The following is a 7,970-nucleotide window of genomic DNA, read 5'->3' as shown; positions in this document are numbered from 1 at the left end:
TCAGAACACACTGTACCTCCTAAACACTTCCAATCTGATAATACTCTGATCACTGACTGTGAGATGTTTGCCAGTACCGTCTTAGTCATCTCATCACGCCTAGCTCATTTCCTCCCAGAAAAGCTAGTAAAAAATCTCCAGCCTGGGGGCTACAGGCAAACATTGTATGCGAAACCTCTAAAGCGTGCTCTTTCTTTGCTATTTTGAGATCCTGATCTAAGTTAATCACATCGAGTTAGGAAAGAAAGAGCGAGAAAGAGACAGAAGGGAAGAAAGAGAGGGAAGGAGGAAGAGAAATAAAAGAAAGAAGGAAAGAATTATACAAATCTAAATGATTTTCTTAAATAGGTTATTCCTTCTTTTAGTCTTCTAAAACACACAATGATTAGCAACCCCCCACCGGGTCATCTGCAGCGGTGGAGATTTGCAGCTGCAGTCACCTCAATAGCAGGGATGGCAGGGGTGGTGATGAGCTGTTTCATGGATTCTGGGGATGAGTAGGAGTGTGAATATAAACCCTATGGCAAAAGGAATGTAGTTCAGTATTTCATTTTCTGGGATAATTCACAAAATTGCCAGAACCATCGGTCGGTGGGCATTTCTACTGTCATGCAAGCTCTCAGCCTCCTCAGATGCAGTAAGAAGGAATGACTTAAATATTTAAGGCAGTCAAGGGGGAAATTCTGGTAGGTTTCATGCTTCATTCTGGCATTTGATTAGAAACTTATTTTTGCGTGGGAGGTGGGAGGGTTCTCCTGAAATCTTGTACTTAACTGGACATCTGTGTTTTCACATGGCCAGAATTGGGCCTCTTCCATGCTTTTGGTTTTATTCCACTCTTTCAGAGGTTTCTCTTGAACATGAATGCAATCTTCTTGATTTAATAGATTTGCATTTTACAAAGTTCCAGGATTAAAGCGACTTCTAAAAAATCAGACAGCAGAGAGCATGTTGTACAGACAGCTTTAAACACATAGTGTAAAAATAAAATGCTTTTAACATTGTGAACCGAAGAGGCCATTTAACTTAATCATCAAGGGCTCCCTTGATTCAACAGCAACGGCCTATTCAGAACCATGGCTCAGCCAGCCCCTTGTGAGCTTCCTTTCCTTTCCTTTTAAAAAAAAAGAGAAAGGCTCATGGGGGCTATCCAGAATCTTCTTTCTAAATATTTCAACTCCCATATCTTCAGAGGGCTTAAGAAGTTATGTTGTACAGCTATGAGGCTCATAGTGCCTATTTAATTGTTATCTTTCTTGGCTGCATCTTTTGATACTGTTATTCCTTCTCTTCCACCCCTACTTAGCTCATAGAATGGGTAGTGCAAATGGTTAACACGTTCGGTTTCTAAATAAAAGGTTGGAGTTTTGAGTTCACCCAGAGGCACCTTGGAAGAAAGGCCTGGCAATCTACTTCCAAAAACCGGCCACTGAAAACCCTACATAGCACAGTTCTACTCTGACACACATGGGGTCGCCATGAGTCAGAATCAACTGGACGGCAATAGATAGTGGCTCATATTAATTCAAGTGCTCACGCTCACTCCACCAACAGTCTTCTAACAGGTCTCCCTATCTGGAGTCTCTCCCCCTTCTTTCAGTTAATTCTGCCCTACTGGCAGGTTCGTTTTCCTAAAACACAAATGTTTTTGTGTCACCTCTGCTCAAAAGCTCCCATGGGTCCTCTTTGCTTTTCTCAATAATTTCAAACTCTTTATTGTGACATTCATTTATTGTACTCTACACACTGACCCAATTTACATTTTCAGCTTTTTTCTTATCATCTCCCTATTTTTGGCTACTTTCCCTCTGTCAACCTGCTCTACTCCTTATCCTCTGGCTCCCCAAGTTCTATGCTTTTGCTTCCATCATTCCCCCATTCCATGTTGCTCTTCTTTCCTCTTTTGTGTTATTCTCAGACTTCCTCGTCCCAAATAAAATCACACGTTCCTTACTCTAAAGCAATTATAATCCCAAGGAATCCTTTTTTCTTTGGACTTCTTTCAGCCCAGGGAGAGTCTTACGTGGAAAGATTCCCAAAGCTCTTCTGTGGGTGCTGAGCATTAAATAAGAGAAGGCATGGGAAAGTGCCTCGCAGAGCACCTGCTTTGATGAATTCATGTAACTTCAATGTGAATTTGTTGACTGACGGATAAATGGTACGACTATATGAGAAAGTGGAAGTTAAAACAGCTATCTGCAACAACCCTTTCATCCAGTGCAAATATTTATTGCAGTTTCAGACTTTCTCCTGTAATCATGAAAGAAGAAGAAGAAGAAGAAAAAAAAAAAAACTCACTAATTGTTGGGCACCTTTTTGTTTTAATTTTTTCCCCTAGTGGTACATTCTGCATGAGGGGAAGATTCTGGAGGGCATCTGAAATTTTATCTTATAAGTCCTCTCCAACTGTTAATGTGAGACAAGAATGAATAGCCTTTGGGCCTTTTCTCTCAAAGGCTGAAGAACGGTGAACAGGGAATACCTTTATCTGTTGAACTAAAACAAAATTCTAAATGCTTACTTGTATTCTGTCCCTCCTCTTATCTTCAGCACCCTCTTGAATCTCCCGTGACATCAAAGCCCTTCTGCCTCTACAAAGAATATGCTCCCTAACTCAACACTTTTCTCTTCTAATTCTAAACTAAATTGGCAGGTTGATATCCTTTTGGGGTGACCAGGTGGGTTTACATTTTTCCCTTTTCCTGCCATGTCTTCTTTTTCCCAAACTCAATTGAAAACTTATTTCAGATTTCTAAGAGAAGGAGAAGCATATACTTACTCATCAACAAATACTTATTCGACCAGTTGTGTTTCAGGCATTGTGTACGGTGTTGGAGATACAATGGTGAATAAGATAGGCATGGTCCCTGCCCTCATCATGCTTACATTCTGGTCGTGGAGATAGACAATAAAAAATATGGCAGAAGTAAACACACAAATTATGATAAGTGTTCTAAAGGGACGGGGTAGAGCACAGAGGGGACAAGCACATGCTCCTTTAAGACAGGGAGTCAGGGAAGGCCTCCCTTACGGAGGAGACAGACTGAGACCTAAAGGATGGGGAAAATGAATTCCAGGTAACAATAACATCTGGTAGAAAGTCTTGGTAGGAAGGAGATTAGCCAGTGCAGTGGGGGTGAGTGGGTATGATGTGGGGAGGAAAGCGGAGCCTAATTGCAAAGGTCTTACATGTTGTGGAAGGAGTTTGATTGTAGTCTCAGAGCATCATGGGTAGGGTTGTCAGGTAAAGTACAGAATGCACAGTTAAATTTGAATTTCAGATAAACAATAACTTTTTAGTGTAAGTATGTCCCAAATATTACGTGGGACACACTTATACTAAATATTATACGGGCTATACGTCTACTAAATATGGCATGGGACACATTTACATTAAAAATTTATCCATTGCTTACTTGGAATTCAAATTTAACTAGGTATCCTGGGTTTTTGTTTTGTTTTGTGTTGTTTTTGCTAAATCTAGCAATTCCAGTTGAGAGGCCACTGGAAAGTTTTCAATAGGCAAGTACATTTCTATTTTAGAAGGATGAAGATCCCTTTGGCTGCTTCATGGAGAATGGTTTGGAGGGTAGCAAATGTGAAGTGAAGGCAGAAGCCCACAGAAAGGATGGCTGTGGCTTTGCCCCACACCAGTGCTTCTCCAACTTTAATGTGCGCAAGAATTATTGGGGGGGGGGGGTGGTGATCTTGTCAAAATAAAGCTTTTAATTCAGTAGATCTGTTTTTGTAAAAAAAGTTTTATTGGAACACAGTCACACTCATTCCTATCCATATTATCTGCGGTTGCTTTTTGCACTACAACAATAGAGTTAACCTTTTTCTGTTAATCACTGTTTATTCATCTTAGAAGTATTTACCCAATGTCTTCTAAGCCCAAGGGGTTCTACTTGGCATATATTCAAATGTATATAAAAATACATCTATGTACACACAGGGTGTAAAATACCACTAATTAGCACCTGGAAACCTAGACGAACAATTTGTTATGCTAGCAAAAAGTTAAAGCAGATTCCTGCTGGTACTTACTGCCAGCTGGTTTTCCTCTCTTCTGAACTTCCTCGATCCCTCCTTTCTCCTGGGGGTCTTTGTAGTAATTATAAACCACCATACCAGTTGCCGTCAAGTTGATTCCCATTCATGGTGACCCCATGTGTATCAGAATACAATTGTGCTTCACAGGGTTTTCAATGGCTGATTTTCCAGAAGTAGATTGTTGGGCCTTTCTTCCAAACTGCCTCTGGGTAGACTTGAACCTCCAACTTTTCAATTAGCAGTCAAGCACGTTAATCATTTTCGCCACCGAGGGACTCCTAATTATAGGAGGAAAATACTGCGGCATGACCTCCACCCCTTCTGCTCACTCTACCCCCAGTAAGAAGCTAGCCTTTCTTCAATCTCTTCTCTATTTAAAAAAAAAAAAAAGGGACTATCCCATGCTCGCCTAGGGGGAAATCTTTTATAAAGAGCTAGAGAATGATTTTAGTAGGAAAGAGAGAAGGACCACAATTCTACGTGCAAACTTTTTCTTGACGTTCATTTAGAACACTGAAGAGTTGCCACTTTGACAGACCTCACAGCGAAAGCACCAGGTAAAATATATCTGTCGCATAATAAATTTATAAGCCCCCCCCAAAAAAAACCCAAACGCATTGCCGTCAAGTCAATTCTGACTCACAGAGACAGTATCATATAAAAAAGTACTAGAATAATCTATCATTTAAAGACCACTCCAGGGTTGTTAAAAGTTATGAATTTCTGGAAGCCGCTTTGAGGATGTTAGCTTTCTAGGGTGTTACTTTATACAATGAGGTAGTAACATGAAACGGTACACTAACGCCAACAAGTTAATTCTAATTTTTGTGGTCCGAAATTTGGTTCAAAACTTACTACTAGAGAGCAATTTAACCCTGAATCGTAAACTAATCTGTTTATCGGTCCAAGTCTTTGTGGTTCTGTAGTGTCACCAATGTTATTATGCATATTTGTATTAAATGTGGCGGCTACTCCTTTTCCCCATCCGGGCATTGCATAACAACAAAAATGAGAGATTAAGCATGTGTAATAGTCTGATCCATTTTACTTAGAAAGCTGAAGCTGTTCAGCGATAATGAATACAAGATATGTCTCAGTACAGCTGAACAAAAACAAACTCTTCTTCACTGCTTTCATTCACAGCAAAGCTTGCATTTCAGGTCACATTCCACAAGGACCATCTGCTTTAGGAAACAATTCTTCCTTCCAATTTGTATATTTACGTCAGACGCCAGTCTTTTCACTTAATTATTTATCGGCTGGTTTGGAAATCCAAGGTAAAATTGGAGGTATTTTTCCCGTAATCTAATTGGCTACCTTCTTTTTAATAGACAAAACAGAAGGCTGCAAAATGTGCTCTCAAGAAGTGCTTCTCATATATATATATATATATATATATATATATATATATATGTTGTTATGTGCTGTTGAGTCGGCTCTGACTCATAGCGACCCCATAGGACAGAGTAGAACTGCCCCATAGGGTTTCCAAGGAGTGGCTGGTGGATTCGAACTGCCCACCTTTTGGTTAGCAGCCAAGATCTTAACCGCTGCGCCACCAGGACTCCATACATATATAAAAAATAAATAAATAATTTTTTTATACAACTCCCCAAATTTTGTACATTTCAGCAAACCTATTCAATTTTTTAACAAAGTGCCCAGGTGCTGAGTGAGGTATAGACGAGAGATGAAAAACAGATGAATAAAGAAAAAAGCTTCTTTTTCAGGGGGGTACCTGAAAGGCTGAGTAGAAAAAAAACGAAAAGCACAAGGCGAGCCAAGAGGTTTTATAATCTGAGGTTCTGAAAGAAGGTTGGAAGGAGGCTTGGAGAAGAAAGATTTGGTCTGCATCATGTCCTGGAAGCATTCTAAAAGGAGAGTTTCATAAAGGAGAAATCGTTGCAAGGATTCACGCATCCATTTGCATGAATTAGCAAACCCTGGAGTGTCTGCAATGTCTTGCAAGTGCTGATCTGAAATGGAGGTCACTGATTTCCCCATGACATCAGTATGTACCCAGTGAGCAAAGTTACATTAACAAACCTTTCCAGCAAGTGCAGAGAGATCATGGCCTCCCATTATCTGCATCTCACCCATGGATTGGTCACTCTGAAAAAAAAAAAAGAAGAAAATAATATTTTGCTGCACAAGAAAACCTTTAAAGCATTTTCCCGTCTGCCCAGTTAGTGGCTAGATTGCGTCTTACAAATATAGCACAAATAGCCAGTACAGATCCCCGGTTGCCTATGGTTACCGAGAGCCACTCTCCTCCTACTGTGCTTGAGAGGGAAGCTTCTAATAGCAGGGGGTGGGGAGGTGGGAGACTGTGTGTGGAGCGGGGAAAGAGGGGAAGAAAGAGGACAGACAAACCTAATTTTGGAGCAAAAGTCCATGGACACTGCCTGAGCCTACCCTGAAGCAGATGGAATGGGCAAAGATGCTCAGTCACCCCAGGATCTCACTGGGGACTTGCGGGTTATGGAGTCCCCAGGAGCAGGCCAAGCATTTGCCAGCTCTGCCAACAAGCCCCAGAGATACCCCTACGATGGGGAGCAATCAGATTTAGGAGATCCTGGTTCCCAGAGAGGCTGGAGACCCCCTCTACTCCTAGTCATCGGCAGGCCAGTCCCTTATCTGATGCAGACAGCAAATACAACAGGCCTGAGATGAGGAGCTTCTGTTATGCTCAGCCCCTGTGACATGAGTGGCGAGGCCTCGGGAGCTTTCTGCAGTTCCAGGAATATGAGGCCCAGAACCATGTTTACAAGACTTTTTACTCAAATCTCTTTACAGGTTATGACCATTCACTTTCACAATGTTTATATACAGCACATTATCCTGTCCTAATTAAGCCTCACAAAAAACAAACAAAAAACCCAGATTGTTATATTGTGAACATCACAATAGGATAATACGGAGGCAAAACAGGAAACAGCAGGCAACACATTTTCTAGCCTCATTACAGACCCACATTAGAGTAACTGAAGACAATTCCTGGAGCAAACACACTACAGGCAATCTACTTCATGACCGAGCAAGAAGTTGCAATCCTTTGATCCAACCACCAACCTGAGAGAGAAGAAAACGATACAGGCACCACAGGTAGGACATGCTGAACCAGGAAATGTCTTCGGTTACTGCCGTGACAGCTGTCGCTTTTGCCTGCTCAGCACCTTCCTGCCTTAATCTGGCAAGGTGGGGAGCTCGTTCCCTATGGCTCGGGTGGAGCCAGGCCTTACCAGTGTGAGCCAGCTATAACTGCAGCTGTGTCCAGTCTTCGGCTTTCCACTTATCAGTTACTAGCTGCTGGAGAGTCTACTTTAACTCATGGAGACCCCGTGTATATCAGAGTAGAACTGTGCTCCACAGGGTTTTCCATAGCTGATTTTTGGGAAGTAAATTGCCAGGCCTTTCTTCTGAGGTACCTCTGGGTAGACTTGAACCTCCAACTTTTCAGTTAGTGGCCTAGTGTATTAACCATTCACACCACCCAGGGACTCCTCCAGTTACTTAAACCAATGCATTACCTTAGGAATTTTCTCGGGCTGTTTGAATTAGATTTTGCCACTTGAGATTAAGGGTCTCCATCAAGACATATAATTACTCTGTTATGGAACTAGTCCTACAGGAATAAACAGCCAAACAACCAATATGACAGTTTTTTTTTTTTTTTTTAAGCCAATGAAGCAGCTTTTGTCTTTCTACCTTCCTGCTCCAAAGGGGAAAAAAACATGACACTAAAATGTTTCTACTTCCACTTTATAAGGCATTCATTCCTTGCTGCAGAGGCGGCAGGGACAGAAGCTTACGCTGCTTAACACAATAGTTCATCTTAAAAGCTGCCCACTGAATGAGACACAACTAATAATTTTCTTATTACAGGAACGGATTTCGAAAAGACAAAATTAAAGAAC

At 41.3% G+C, this 7,970-nt stretch overlaps 1 long non-coding RNA gene across 1 annotated transcript; it reads right to left on the bottom strand.

The window, feature by feature from the left end:
- Window positions 1–599: 599 nt before the first annotated feature.
- On the bottom strand, window positions 600–7,183 carry LOC126074917 (uncharacterized). Its single transcript, XR_007517065.1, has 5 exons — window positions 7,126–7,183; window positions 6,100–6,165; window positions 4,048–4,331; window positions 2,780–2,889; window positions 600–924 (listed from the first exon to the last, which is right to left on the bottom strand). It is a non-coding gene; the product is annotated as an uncharacterized LOC126074917 (long non-coding RNA).
- Between the last annotated feature and the right edge of the window lie 787 nt (window positions 7,184–7,970).

The sequence above is a fragment of the Elephas maximus genome, chromosome 4 (genome assembly GCF_024166365.1).
Source record: "Elephas maximus indicus isolate mEleMax1 chromosome 4, mEleMax1 primary haplotype, whole genome shotgun sequence".
NCBI classification, from domain to species: Eukaryota; Metazoa; Chordata; class Mammalia; order Proboscidea; family Elephantidae; genus Elephas; species Elephas maximus.
Note: the sequence above shows the minus strand (reverse complement) of the source record. Positions and strands in the feature narration are given on the sequence as shown.